General features: G+C 47.5%; 1 protein-coding gene across 2 annotated transcripts in view; it reads right to left on the bottom strand.

Annotated features, from left to right (window-relative positions):
- Positions 1-7,875, bottom strand: part of LOC127584607 (cardiac-enriched FHL2-interacting protein) — a 67,717-nt gene extending 59,842 nt beyond the window's left edge. For both annotated transcript variants that reach the window (XM_052041393.1, XM_052041391.1), the window contains exons 1-2: positions 7,284-7,875; positions 6,424-6,561 (exon numbers count right to left, since the gene is read on the bottom strand). The gene's annotated coding sequence lies outside the window, so the exon portion shown is untranslated. The remainder of the gene's footprint in view (positions 1-6,423; positions 6,562-7,283) is intronic.
- Positions 7,876-15,252: the final 7,377 nt, after the last annotated feature.

Here is a 15,252-nt window from a genome sequence, read left to right as displayed (position 1 = left end):
ATGGTTAATTAATCCACCAACCTCCATGACTTTGAGATGTGGATGGAAACCAGAGCACCCAGGGGAAACCCATGTGGTCACAGAGTGAATGTACAAACTTCACACGGACAGCACTGGAGATCAGGATCGAACCCAGATCACCGGTGCTCTACTAGCTTCTCCACGGTGCTAGTTGATTTTAAGAAGGGACAAGAGAAAGAAACAAAGCAGCTGGAAGTTCAGAGGTCATAGTTAGGGAGCTACAACACTTCCATGGCTGCAAAGAAAGATGGTTATGGTTGTCGAAGGTCAATCATCCCAGCATCAGGACCACTGCAGGGAAGTGTACTGGGCCCAAACATCTTCAGCTGCTTCACCGATCCCTTCCTTCCATCATAAAATTAGAAGTGGGGATGTTCGCTGATGATTGTGCCATGTTCAGTTCCATTCTCAACCCCTCAGCAAATGAAGCTGTCCACTCCTGGGTGCTGTAAAACCTGGAGAACATTCAGGCATAGGCTGCTAAATGGAAAGTGGCATTTGTGTCATAGAAATGCCGTGCAATGACCATCATCAACAAGAGTCTCATCACCTACCCTTGACACTCAATATATAAGCAGCACCTAAGCCTCACATCTTGTGGATCACCATTGACCAGAAGCACAACTTGATCAGCCCCATAAATACCATGGCAACAAAAGAGGTTGGTTATCCTCTGGCAAGTGACTGACCTCCAGACACAGTAAAGCCTTTCCACTATCTACAAGACATGAGTCAGAAGCTATGGAAGACTGTCCACTTGCCTGGATGAGTGCTGCTCCAACAACAATGCAGAAACTTGAAACTATCCAAGAAGCTCACTTGACTGGCCTCCAACACACCAACCCACACATTCAGTCCCTCCACAGCAGGCTGACCTACATTGGCTCCCAATCCATCAAAGCCTCAATTAATTAACTCTCATCCTCATTTCCAAATCCTGCCATGGATCATCCCTCTTGGTGTAAACAGCTCTGCAATGCTGAAGGGCGAGTCACTCCTATGCTCCTCCGTTTCAGTCCCTTGGGCATGTCCCATACTGCCTTCAGGCCTTAATGGACGGCTTTGGTCCTTCCTTATTTGTTGTTTTGTTTTCAGAATTGGGTGTTTCTGGTAAGGCCAGAATTTATTGCACAGCTCCAATTGCCCTCAAGAAGATGGTGGTGACCCACTTTCTTGAACTGTTGTCGTCCTTCTAATGAAGGTAACACCCCAGTCTGGGCGGTGTTGGTGGAGAACCCTTGATTGATACCTACTGTCCATTTTGGAGATGGCTCCACTGGTGGAAGGACTGAATGTTCAGGTTGGTATGTTGGGGCCAGTCAACAGAGCTTCCTGGATGGTCTCAAGTTTCTGCAACTTTGAAAACATATTTTTTGAATCTCCAGAATGTAAAGATAACAAGTTCATGAGAATCAAATAAACAGTACACAGATTATGAAATAGATACACAGAGTTGAAGAATAGCCTTGGCAAGTCTCCATCATTGTGTTCAGTGAAAAGAACACGCTTGTTATGCTGTATTCGTTTCTGGGGTTGATGCCTCAGGGGGACATCCAAACATCTTGGAGTTGGACTACTGGAATACATTTTGATTACCGGCACAGTAGTGTAGTGGTTAGCATAATGCTTTAACAGTGTCAGCAACCCAGGTTCAATTCCCCCGCTGTCTGTAAGGAGTTTGTACGTTCTCCCCATGTCTGCATGGGTTTTTTTTTCGGTTTCCTCCCACGTTCCGAAGACATACGGGTTAGGAGCTATGGGCGTGCTATGTTGGCGCTGGAAGAGTGGCGACACTTGTGGGCTGCCCCCAGAACACTCTACGCAATAAGATGCATTTCACTGTGTGTTTTGATATACATGTGACTAATAAAGAAATATCTTTATCTTTACTATCATGTTGGTGCTTCTGTTGAAGTCAAGCACAACTAATGGGAGAAACTGAACTCTGAGAAACTTCAGTGGATTGGTCTTCTGGATGGTTCACTGCTGTCTGGGACTCAGTAATACAGATCCAGGAAGTTTCTATTTGATCTTGGTTTCTGCTAGTTTTCTGGATCTCTACTTAAGAATCATCAAAACCAATCTGATACACTGATGTTCTTTACGATAGGATATCTGCTTATCGAGACAGTGAATCAAGTAAGTGTAAATGTTTCGTGTTCTACAAAATATCATACAATTGTACAGGCAAGAAACGGGCCCTTTCAGCCCATCTCATCCATGCCGACCATGATGCCTGTCTATGCTAATTTCATCTGTCTGCTCTCGGCCTGTATTCCTGAACACCTTTCCTATCCAGGTACCTGTCCAAATGCCTCTCAAACATTGTAACTGTATCTGCCTCCACCACCTCCTCTGGCAGCTTGTTCCAGATACCCACCACCATCTGTGAAAAACTTACCCCTCAGATCTCCTTTAAATTTCTCCCATGTCATCCTAAAGCTGTTCTCCCTTGTTCTAGACTCCCCTGCTCTGGGGAAAAGACTGACTATCTATCCTATCTATGCCCTTCTATGCCGCACCTCAGCCTCCTATGTTCCAGTGAGAACAAACCCAACCAATCTCTCTGTATAACTACAGCCCCATATTCCAGGCAACATCGAGAACATCTTCAAGAGGTGGTGCCTCAAGATGGCGGCATCCCTCATTAAGGACCCTCACCATCCGGAACATGCCCTCTTCTCATTACTACCATCAGGGAGGAGGTACGGGAGCCTGAAGACTCTCACTCAACAATTCAGGAACAGCTTCTTCCCCTCTGCCATCAGATTTCTGAACGGTCCATGAACCCATGAACACTAGCTCACTATTCCTTATTTATTTTTGTAATTTATGGATTTTTATGCCTTTGCACTGTCCTGCTGCTGCAAAACAACAAATTTCACATCCCATGTCAGTGATAATAAATCTGATTCTGACATTCTGTTGAATCTCTCCTGCACTCTTTCATATGGAAGTGAAAACTGTGGACTTCCTCTGAGCTACATAAAATGTGTGATTTTCTTATCCTTGGAGGGGTGCTTGGACATGCAATGGCAACCACACCGGTTGGGCAATTGGTCCAATTCTAGGGGCCACAGGAAAGGTATGAAGGCTTCCAAGAGGTTGCAGGGGTGAGAGACTTTAGTTATGTGGACAGGCTGCAGAAGGTGTGGTTGTTCTCAGAACAGAGGAGGTTGCAAGGAGATCTGATGGAGTAATCTGAGATCATTAAGAATATAGATAGGGTGAAGTTACTCCCCTTGGTACCAATGTGCGTACAGCAAGCTCCCACAGTCAGCCTTGATAATCCTCAGATAAGCTGTTTAGCTTTGATTGATGGATAAGCATCATCAGGAGCCCTGAGTAAATCCACTGCTCTTCAAGATTAACCTGTCGTCTCCCACATCTACCCAAGAGACTAGCTGGGCTCCACTTCAGTATCCCCATCTGTAAAACTGCCAACGATGGCATCTCCACAGGCAGACACTGAGGGAGTGCTGCATACAGGCCCGGCGTGGATCTCTGGGAGTTTTCTAGACTGGTACTTGAGTCCACATCCTGCTGGCTGAAGGGACACGTGATCCAGTGGGCTGCAGCTGATACTGAGCTGCTGGCTCAGTCAACCAACATTACCTGCGAAAGAGAAATATTGCCTTGCAACTCTGAAAAACCTTGCAAGTGGTGTGAACTTTGCTGCTTCCTGAAGTTGTATCCTCTCTACAAAACATTGGCCTTTTGATGGAGACACAAGAAACATCAGATGCTGGAATCTGGAGCAACACACAAGATGCTGGAGGAACTCAGTGGGTCAGGCAGCATTTGTGGAGGGAAATGGACAGTCGATGTTTCAGGTCGAGACCCTTCATCTGGATCTCACTTCCCTCCGTTCCCTCTATGTTGCTCCACAGATGCTGCCTGACCCGCTGAGTTCCTCTCGCATCTTGTAGGTTTGCCCTTTTGATGTTTTGCACTCTCTAGCCACCTCCTGCTGCTGCCCAATTGTCATCCCATTAACAGTCAGAAAGCAATGCACCTTAAGTAACTTATCCCCACTGACAGTGAGGGTTTTAGTTAACATTACTTCATCCACACTGCTGGTGGAGTTGTACTGAGTAGCTTCAAGCACTGCTGGCTTCTCATTTCTTTCCTGTTGAATCACTTCAGTTGAACCAAGAGAGACAGCTCAGTTGTAGTCATGAAATGAATAGTGAGGTATATTTGGACAGCACCGGGGCAGTGCGTCCAGTCCAGAACTGACACAAAGCAAACCAACTTTGCGGTGAGCCAGACTGTGGGCAGACTGTAGGAAAGCTCCCACAAGTGCCACTTTAAACCCCTACCCATTGCCCATACCAGGTCTCACATTTTGGACCTTAACCAGGAGCAGCTCCTGACAGCTGACCACAGCAGCTTGGAGTTGAATGAGCTCACTGTGGAGTGTGACTGGAGTATGTCAGAAGCTCACGCCAAAGTAACTCAGAGGCACCAGAAAAATACTTAGTCTCCTCCTGTTTGAACTGTGTTGCAACATTAGCAGATTTTATAAAAACATTTCATCCCAGACATTCTCTCTTCTTCCCTCTCCCATGAGGCAGAAGATACAAAAGCTTGAGAATATGTACCACCAGGCTGAAGGACAGCTTCTATCCCGCTGTCATTGGACTCTTGGACAGACCTCTCACATGCTAAAGGTGAACTCTTCATCTTTCAACCTACCTCATCATGGCCTTTGCACCTTGTTGTCTACCTGCACTGCATTTTCTCTGTATCTTTAACATTATATTCTGCATCGTTTTCGTTTTACTACCTTGACATACTGATGTGTGGCATGATCCATCTGGATCGTGCACAAACAAAAGCTTTTCACTGGATCTCGGTACATGTCACAATAATAAAACAATAACTATGTTAATTTTACAACAACAACTTTCCCCTGCCCAGAAATTGAGGGGAACAGGTTGGAGAATGAATTTTGTCCCCAGATGAGTGAAGCATTCCTTTAGTATTCAGAAGTTCTACTGCACTGACCGTCAGTGACCTCACCTAACAAACAAGTACTGAGGCTGCAAGGTTCTCACCTGAAGGCCCCGTGATGACCTCATTTTCCTGGCTCAGGATCAGCGTCAGGAAAGTCAAAACAAACCTCTACCTGATCCCCCTTACACACGTGGGTGCTGTTCCTGCAGTGATGCCGTCTTAACTCAGCTGCTGACAAACAATGTACCACTGCTCACACTGACACAAGGTTTCACATCTGGCTGGTGAGGCCACACCTGCAGTACTGCATGCAGTTCTGCTCTCCTTACTTGAGGAAAGATATATTGGCTTTGGAGGCGGCGCAGGTTGATTATGGAGATGAGGGGGTTAGCCTATGAGGAGAGATTGAGTCACCTGGGACTATACTCACTGGAATTCAGAAGAATGAGAGGGGATCTTGTAGAAATATATAAAATTATGAAAGATTACAGACAGGAAAGTTGTTTCCACTGGTAGGTGAGACTAGAACTAGGGGGAGTTCTAGATTCGGGGGGGGGGGTAGATTTAGGACAGAGATGAGGAGAAACTGTTTTTCCCAGGGAGTAGTGAATCTGTGGAATTCTCTGCTCAGGGAAGCAGCAGAGACTATCTCATTAAATATATTTAAGACACAGTACAGGAATGAAGGGTTCTGGGGAAAAGGCAGGTAGGTGGATCTGAGTCCACGGCCAGATCAGCCATGATCTCATTGAATGGCAGAGCAGCCTCAACGGGCCGGATGGCCTATTCCTGCTCCTAGTTCTCATGCTCAGGAGTCTGGCCATCTCCACAGAAACATGCCCAGCTCTGGTCAGGAGCAATCGGCAGACGGGAATAAAAATTCAAGATTTGAAATTGGTAATAACGAGCATTCTGGTATGCTGTACGTTGGTGTGTGTGTGTGAGAGAGAGAGAGAGAGAGGGAGAGGGAGAGAGGGTATTTTGCAATGAACACATTCAGAACAGGGGTTTGGAGAAACAAAGGACCGCAGATGCTGGAATCCAGATGCAAAACACGATGATGCTGGAGGAACTCAGCAGGCCAGGCAGCATCCGTGGAGAAAAGCAGGCGGTCAACGTTTCTGGTCAGGACCCTTCTTCAGGACTGAAGATAGGAAAAGGGGAAGCCCAGTTTATAGGAGGGAAAAGCAGAGCAGTGATAGGGGAGGCGGGGTGGGCAAAGGGAGGCGATTGGTAGATGCAGGTAAGAGATAGTCATAGGAGAGGGGTTTGACAGCCAATCCATTGGGAATAGATTCACAGGTTGATTTTATCCCCTCTATCACAGCTTGAAGCAGCATCAGCCTCTGACGTCAATGAGAGAAGAACAACTCTTCAGGTTTAGCCTTTGGGGGGGGGGGGGGGGGAGGTTTCAGCAATGAACGTCAACAGCAAGGTACTTACCCAAGCTGGATCCTTCCTGTCCACTGGTCACCGCAGCAACACGCCGGGATGCTGGAGCGATGCTTCAACCATCTTCAAAGGACGAAACCAGTTCTCCAACCTGTTGCCCCTCAATTTCATTCAGGAAGCATCCGAGATCTGTGCGGAGATTGTGTGAAGGAAGACAGGTTAGGGCCATTTTGTCGCGGTCTTGCATTTGCCAACAGTCACGTCCAGGAAGCCGCTTCCAGATACAGCAGCAAAACACATCCACAATATCGGGAGCTGCCTTCCTCAGCCCGGAACACCGCGGGACTGCTCCCTCCCACCTACCGGCACTGAGCTACGCCAAGCCACTCAAACCTGGTCTGAATTGCAAGCTCAACCGGACTGAAGACACAGCAGTGCAGAGTTGGAGCAGAGGGTCCCGGGGAAGCGGGGCGGGTTCACCTTCCAGCGGAACCTTTTGGGGCGAGGGTTCACCTGTAAAGCATTAATCCCCGTCCTCCCCGGGGCTTGGAGACCCCTCGGCATCCCCGCCGCTCTGCACAAGGTCTGCCCGGGTCTGGGGCGATTTGTCCGTGTTAACAGCGCGGCCGGACGGTCAGTGTCCTGCCCCTGTCCGTTCAACTGATGCTCGGAGGTAGCCGATAGCCTCAGCCACGGTCCAACAGAGCACTCGTGATTTTGCACACTTCCCACATAATTTGGCGCGCTGCAATAATCGTGTTGTTATCACCCCCGGAATAAACACTGCAGCGGATTTCCATCCTGAGGACGCAGGTGCAATGAATATTTTTCCGCACGGACCTGCGAATTGTTCAAAGATAACCGCATTATCAGCGCCGGTCTGCCGCAGAACGAGTTGGGACAGCGCTCACCTCCCGCCCGGACCCCGCTGCTCCCGGGCCCGGTCACCAGAAGGGTTGGGTGCGGGCGCCCAGGCTGTGCTTCCCCGGCCGGCGGAGCTCGGAGCACGGAGCACGGAGCAGCTCGGTGCGCTTTTCCAGGTTACGTCAATCCTGCGGGGATCCAGCGGGAACATCTTGCGTCGTGCGAGGGGGGGAGGGAGAGGAGAGAGAGCCCGTCACTGTTTCCCTGCCAATCCCGTGGGAGCCTCGGTCAACCTGTCCCGAGATAAACCAGGTCAGAGCCCCGCCGCACCTCAGGTGCAGGGCTGGAGCTGGGCGCTTCTCCTGCTGCTGACGCAAGTTACGCTGCAGGCTTCACACTGCTCACCGGGCAGTCACTGGTCACCTACTGACTGACCCACAGTCCGGGGGTCTGGAGATGTCCTACCAAGGGTGCCAGTCACTGGTCACCTACTGACTGACCCACAGCAGTCCAGGGATTGAGTCAAGTCGAGTTTGTCATTGCATAAGTACAACGAGGTACAGGTACAATGAAAAGCTTGCTTGCAGCAGCATCACAGACAACACATAGGTGATGGAATCAAAGGCTCATGAGGTCACTAAAGGCCATGCACAGTGGCTGGTGCTGCCCCTGCCTTTCTCCTGGAGTTGATGTGCAGTGAGGATCACTGTGCCTCTGGAGGGGTGGAATGTATGATATAATTCAGAGAGCAGCTCTTCACCTCTGCTGTATGTCTCAGACCCGGACTGCCAAGGCACTGGAGAGCTGTCACCAACACTGACTACACCAAATTCTCCAGATTCACTGTCCAAACCAACATCAATGTCCTCTCCCAGGTCAACTTTGCACACAGTCAGGTAAGCCACATCATCTGCATGTCTGAAACAGACCCTCCATTCTGAGATCTGTTGTGGGAAGGTGAACGGTGGAAGAGATTCAAAGATGTGGTCAGAATCTAGATGAAAAACACGATGATGCTGGAGGAACTCAGCAAGCCCAACATATAGGAGGGAAAAGCAGAGCAGTGATAGGTGGACAAAAGAGGGCAGGCAGGGTGGGCACAGGGTGGTGATAGGTAGATGCAGGTAAAAGATAGTGATGGGCAGGTGCGGGGTAGGAGGGGAGAGCAGATCCACCAGGGGATGGGTCAAAGGTAAGGAGAGAAAGGGGAAAACAAGGGGGGTAGAAAAAAAGAGAGAGGCTTGGAAAGGGAAGAAGAGAAGCATGGTAGGGGAAGGGGGTGGGGATTCCCTAAAGTGGGAGTATTCAATGTTTAGGCCGTCGGGCTGCAAGGTTCCAAGACGGAACATCTGAAGTCCTTTGTTTCTCTGTTTCTATGGTCAGAATCTGCTTGTGAAAGTTTAACATTCCCACTGACTCATGGGAATCCCAGCTCATGCATTCTCAAAGTGGGGAAGCGGCATTTGAGATGGTTTTGAGAACTCAATTCCATGCAGCAGGTGAACATTGAAGCCCAGCAGAAAAAACAAGCTGCCTCATAAATGACCTGCTCCCTCGGCTATCTCTGCCACATCTCTGTCAGTCTGAGGCTCCACATCTGGCACCTCAGAACCCACAGAACTGGAGTGGAAGCAAGTCCTCCTCAACCCCAAGGGACTGCCCAGCTAGTTGTGTAACCTGGTGGTTGTGGATTTTGTGTCTTTCAGCATGTTGGTCCTTGCAAGTGCACTCATGCTGAACTTAGGCTGAGGTGATGAGGAACAAGCATAAAGCAAGTACCAGGGCATCTGTACCCAAACCTGGTTTCACTACACCATGCAATAACATCTGTCCAGTAGCTTGGATTATAAGAATACAGCTGTGGATCGGGGTGAGTTTGAGGGACTGAATCATCTCCATGTTCCAGGCACAGGTAGAGCTGGGAAGTCACGAACACACTTGGCATCTTTGAGGAAAGGATTGGCTGCTGAGATGGGAGATGTTAGTGTTTCGGTGTGAATTACCATGGGAAGAATGGGTTCAGTTACCAGAATCAGGTTTATTATCACTGACATATGCCATGAAATGTGTTGTTTTGCGGCAGCAGTACAGTGCAAGACATAAAAATTACTATAAGTTACAAAAATAAATAAATAGTGCAAAAGAGGAATAACGAGGTGGTGTTCATGGGTTCATGGACCGTTCAGAAATCTGATGGTGGAGGGGAAGAAGCTGATGGTAGTAATGAGAAGAGGGCACGTCCAGGGTGGTGAGGGTCCTTAGTGATGGATACCGCCTTCTTGAGCCACTGCCTCTTGAAGATGTCCTCGATGGTGGGGAGGGTTGTGTCCGTGATGGAGCTGGCTGAGTCTACAACCCTCTGCAGCCTCTTTCGATCCTGCACATTGGAGCCTCCATACCAGGCGGTGATGCAACCAGTCAGAGTGCTCTCCACCGTACATCAGTAGGAATTTGCCAGAGTCTTTGGTGACAGACCGAATCGCCATACGACTATAAGGCATAGGAGCAGAATTAGGCCATTCAGCCCACCGAGTCTGCACCACCATTCGATCACGGCTGATTTATTTTTCCCTCTCAACCCCATTCTCCTGCCTTCTCCCCGTAACCTTTGACACCCTCACTAATCAAGAACCTTTCAATCTCCACTTTAAATATACCCCATGACTTGGCCTCCACAGCCCTCTGTGACAATGAATTCCACAGATTCACCACCCTCTGGCTGAAGAAATTCCTCATCTCGGCTCTAAAGCAATGTCCTTCTATTCTGAGGCTGTGCCCTCTGGTCCTAGACTCTCCCACTACTGCAAACATCCTCTCCACGTCCACTCTATCCAGGCCTTTCAATATTCGGTAGGGTTCAATAGGATCCCCCTTCATCCTTCTAAATTCCAGCGAGTACAGGGTCAGAGCTATCAAACACTCCTCATACATTAACCCTTTCATTCTCGGGATCATTCTTGTAAACCTCGTTTGGACCGTCTCCAACACCAGCACATCCTTCCTTTGATATGGAACCAAACCTGCTCACAATACTCCAAATGTGGTCTGGCCAACGCCTTATAAAGCCTCAACATTACATCCTTGCTTCTATATTCTAGCCCTCTCAAAATTAATGCTAACATTATATTTGCCTTCCTTACTACCAACTCAACCTGCAAGTTAACTGTCAGGGAATCCTGCACTGGGACTCCCAAGTCCCTTTGTACCTGTGATTCACGAATTCGCTCCCCATTAAGAAATTAGTCTACATCTTTATTCCTTTTACCAAAGTGCATGACCGTACACTTCCCTACGCTGTGTTCCATCTGCCACTTCTTTGCCCATTCTCCCAACCTGTCCAAGTCCTTCTGCAGACTCCCTGCTTCCTCAACACTACCTGTCCCTCCACCTATCTTTGTATCATCCACAAAGTTGACCACAAAACCATCAATTCTGTCATCAGATCATTAACATACAACGTGAAAAGTAGTGGATGCAACACCGATCCCCGAGGAACCACTAGTCACCGGCAGCCAACCAGAAAAGGCCCCCTTTATTCCCACTCTTTGCCTTCTGCCAGTCAGCCAATCTTCTATCCATTCTGGTACCTTTCCTGTAATACCATGGGCTCCTATCTTGTTACAGCCCCTCGTGTGTGGCACCTTGTTAAAGGCCTTCCGAAAATCCAAGTAAACAATATCTACTGACTCTCCTTTGTCTATCCTGCCTGTTACTTCCTCAAAGAATTCCAACAAATTTGTCAGGCAAGATTCCCTTTAAGGAAACCATGCTGGCTTTGGCCCATATTATCATGAGCTTCCAAGTACCCCGAAACCTCATCCTTAATAATGGACTCAATGGAATGTTAATCTTACCAACCACTGAAGTCAGGCTAACTGGCCTATAATTTCCTGTCTTTTGCCTCCCTCCCTTCTTAAAGGGTGGAGTGACATTTATGACATTCCAGCCCTCTGGAACCATTCCTGAATCCAGCGATTCTTGAAGGATCACTACTAATGCCTCCACAATCTCTTCACCTACCTCTTTCAGAACCCTGGGGTGTAGTCCATCTGGTCCAGGTGACTTATCTACATTTCAGTTTCCTCAGCACCCTTTCCTTGCTGTACTGTTCTATGATGTTTATATATACTGCCTCAACCACTTCCTCTGGCAGCTCATTCCATATACACGTCACCCTCTGGGTAAAAAATTTGCCCCTCAGTTTCCAATTAAATCTTTTCCATCTCACCTTAAACCTATGCCCTCCAGTTCTTGATTCCCCAACCCTGGGAGAAGGATTGTGGGCGTTCACCCTGGCCATGCCCCTGATGGTTTGATACACCTCTATAAGATCACCTCTCAGTCTCAGATGCTCCAATGGAAAAAGTCCCAACCTGCTCAACCTCTCTCCATAACTCAGTCCCTCTAGTCCCAATAATATCTTCGTAAATCTTTCCAGCTTAATGGCATCTTTCCTATAGCAGGGTGACAAAAACTGAACACAATATTCCAAATCCGGCATCACCAATGCATTATATGAGATTTACTTGTCATTAGAGTTGCAAATGCCAAGCCAATTTAACAGAACTGATAATCCTGAGTTACCATGGAATATTCACATTTATCGATCTACTTTACATAGTATTGACACAATAGGTAAATCACCTTCTGCTGTGCCATAAGTTACTCTGATTTGAAAAGATTTCCCGAGATGTGTCACAGGGCAGAAACTGATAGTGAAGAGTGAAGGAACTTGCATTGATAGGGTGCCTATGACATCCAAAGTATTTTGCATCAAATGAAACAATTTTAGGGTAAATTCACTTCACTGATGATGATGCACTCTGATAATCAGAGGTCACACAACCTTGGTTAGATTTTAATGTCTTTGGAAAGCTTTGAAGAATGAAGACATTTTACCAATGCTTGAAAGATTAAAAATAAATTCTAGTAGTGGTCAGGACAATTGAAGGAATAGTTGAACCTTTGCCCTCTGTCACTTCCATTTGCCTGGATGTGGCATTGATTTTTCCAGACCAATTGAACATATAAAGTGGATTTTTTACTGTCAGTGGTTCCATCTTCCTGAATTTGAAACGACTAGTCAAAAAAAAATTGTGACCAATTGAATAATCTCCTCTGTAATGTGATGTGACATAGGCGTGCTCAAGTTGGCAGCTGAAGGCCTGTTTACCGGTGCTCTGTATCCCTGCCCCTTTCCCTGCTCAAAAACTCCACCTTTCATGTGTTGTATAAAAGTCATAAAACATGGAAACAGGCCCTTCGGCCCAACTCATCCATGCCGACTGCATTGCCCAGTGAGCTGGTCCCATCTGCCTGCATTTGGCCCATAGCCCTCTAAACCTCTCCTATCCATGTACTTATCTGGATGGCTTATGTGCTAATGTGCCCACCTCAACCACTGTGTCTGGCAGCTCATTCTAAATACGCATCACCCTTTGTGTGAAGAAGCTGCCCCTGATGTCCCTTTTAAATCTCTCGCCTCTGATCTAAAACCTATGCCCTCTTGTTTTTAGCACCCCCTCCCTGGGAAATAGACTGTGTGCTTTCACCCTGTCGATGCCCCTCATGATTTTATACACCTCTATCAGGTCATCCCTCAATCTCCTACATTCCAGGGAATAAAGTTCTCATCAACGCAATCTCTCCTTGTAACTCAGGCCCCCAAGTTCAGGCGACATCCTGGTAAATCTTTTCTGCACTCTTTCTAGTTTAATAACATCTTTCCTATAACAGGTGAACAAAACCGTACACAATACTCCAAATGCGGCCTCGCCAACGTCCTATAAAACTGCAAGGCAACTTCCCAACTCCTATACTCAATGCCCTCTTCACCACCCTATCTGCCCGTGATACCACCTTCAGCAAACCATGCACTTGCACTCCTAGGTCCCTCTGTTCCATTACACTCCCAGGGCCCTACTATTCACTGCACAAGTCCTACACTGGTTTAATCTCCCAAAATGCAATACCTCACATTTATCTGGATTGAAAGCCATTTGCCAATCCTCAACCCACATACCCAGCCAATCCAGATCCCTCTGTAACTTTTCATAACCTTCTACACTGTCTACACCATCTATTTTAGTATCATCCGCAAACTCACTAACCACGCCTTGTACATTCACATCCAAATCGTTTCTCTAAATTATAAACAACAAAGGTGCCAGCACCGAGCCCTGTGGCACACCACAAGACACAGGCCTCCAGTCTGAGAAATAACCCTCAGCCACCATGTCTGCTTCCTACCACTGAGCCAATCATGAGTCCAATCCACTACCTTCCTTTGGATCCCATGAGATCTAACCTTCCAGACCAGCCTGCCATGAGGGACCTTGTCAAAGACCTTGCTAAAGACCACATAGACAACACCCACTGCCCTACCCTCATCTACCCTCTTGGTTACCTCCTCGAAGAAGTCCAAGAGATTTGTCAGGCATGACTTCACATGCATAAAGCCGTGCTGACTGCCCTGAATCAGACCCTATCTCTCCAAATGTTGGTAAATCCTGTCCCTCGGGATCCCTTCCAGAAATTTACCTACCGCTGACATCAGACTCACCGGCGTGTAGTTTCCTGGCTTGTTTTTGCTTCCCTTTATAAACAATGGTACCACATTATCCACTCTCCAGTCCTCTGGAGCCTCACATGGCCAGTAATGAAGCAAAAATCCTGCAAGGGTACCTGAAATTTCTTCTCTAAAAGAATAATTATCCACAATAGCTCTCCGAGGATGAGACTTCTCCACGCCTTTGAGTTCCAGTAGAGCCATTGCCTCACAGCTGCATTGACCCAGGTTCAATCTTGACCTCTGGTAAGATAAGATAAGATAAGATTTCTTTATTAGTCACATGTACATTGAAACACACAGTGAAATGCATCTTTTGTGTAGGGTGTTCTGGAGGCAGCCCACTGTCTGTGTGGAGTTTGCATGTTCTCCCTGTGACTGCGTGGGTTTCCTCTGGGTGCTCCAGTTTCCTCCCACATCTCAAAGACATGCAGGTTGGTAGGTTAATTGGCTGCTGTAAATTGCCCCCTAGTGTGTAGGTGAGTGTAAAATCTGGGAGCAATGATAGCAATGTGGAGACAATTAAATGGGACTAGTGTAAATGAGTGCTTGTTGGTTGGCCTGCACTCAGTGGGCCAACAGGCCTATCTCCGTCCTTGTGGCTCGAGGACTAATGTGGAGTTTCAATGTAAGTGAGAACAGGAGTGGAAGCTTCATCCACTTCAGTAGTTCCAAGCGACTTTGATCATTCTGTAGGGATTCCTAGTGTATACCACAGAATTCAAAGCTCCATGCCAGAGGTTTTCCTGGGCTGTGTTGCTTCATCACTCTGACTGGAGGTTTCATCATGTTGCTTCCAGCTGACCAATCCAGCCCGTCATTTTCCTCACCCAGTGAGTTGTGAATGAATAAAAATGAAAAAGAGAGTTTTGTAATAAATTGCTTCTTCCATAACTCTCCAGAATGTCATAGTGTTTAAGGGACAGTTAAATACTTCTGTAGTGTAACTTTGTTTTCATTGTTACTTTGTTTTCATTGTAGGAAAAAAAAACAAAAGGAAGTAATAAAAACACACTTTTACCTGGAAGCTACAGTTCCTATATTTTGTGGTGCTAAATAAAGGCTGTGTACAGGCCTGACACCCACACCCCTCACCTGGTGGAAGGAGCCCAGGTGGGTGATGGTGGTGAGTGGTTTGTAGGGGTGGGCGGGGAGAGTGGTGTTGGTGTGGGTGGGGATAATGGAGAACTGGGGCACGTGGTGGGTGTGGGGGGTAGTGGTAATGTGTGGGCAGTAGAGTGGTGGGAATGAGGGAGGTGATGGGTGTTGACAAGGTGAGAGGGATGGGAAGAGGGGATAACAGAGGAGCTGAGGAGGTGGAGAATACAGACAGAAATAAAGAAGGGAGGGAGGATTGAAGAGAGAGAGGGAGCGTGCGTGAGAGAGCGCGAAGTGACATTCACTGGCATTCCCATTACTGAATCCCCCAGTCTGAGGCAGTAAGGGTC

This window comes from Pristis pectinata, chromosome 30, assembly GCF_009764475.1.
Source record: "Pristis pectinata isolate sPriPec2 chromosome 30, sPriPec2.1.pri, whole genome shotgun sequence".
NCBI lineage: Eukaryota > Metazoa > Chordata > Chondrichthyes > Rhinopristiformes > Pristidae > Pristis > Pristis pectinata.
This window is presented reverse-complemented; position numbering and strand designations above follow the sequence as displayed.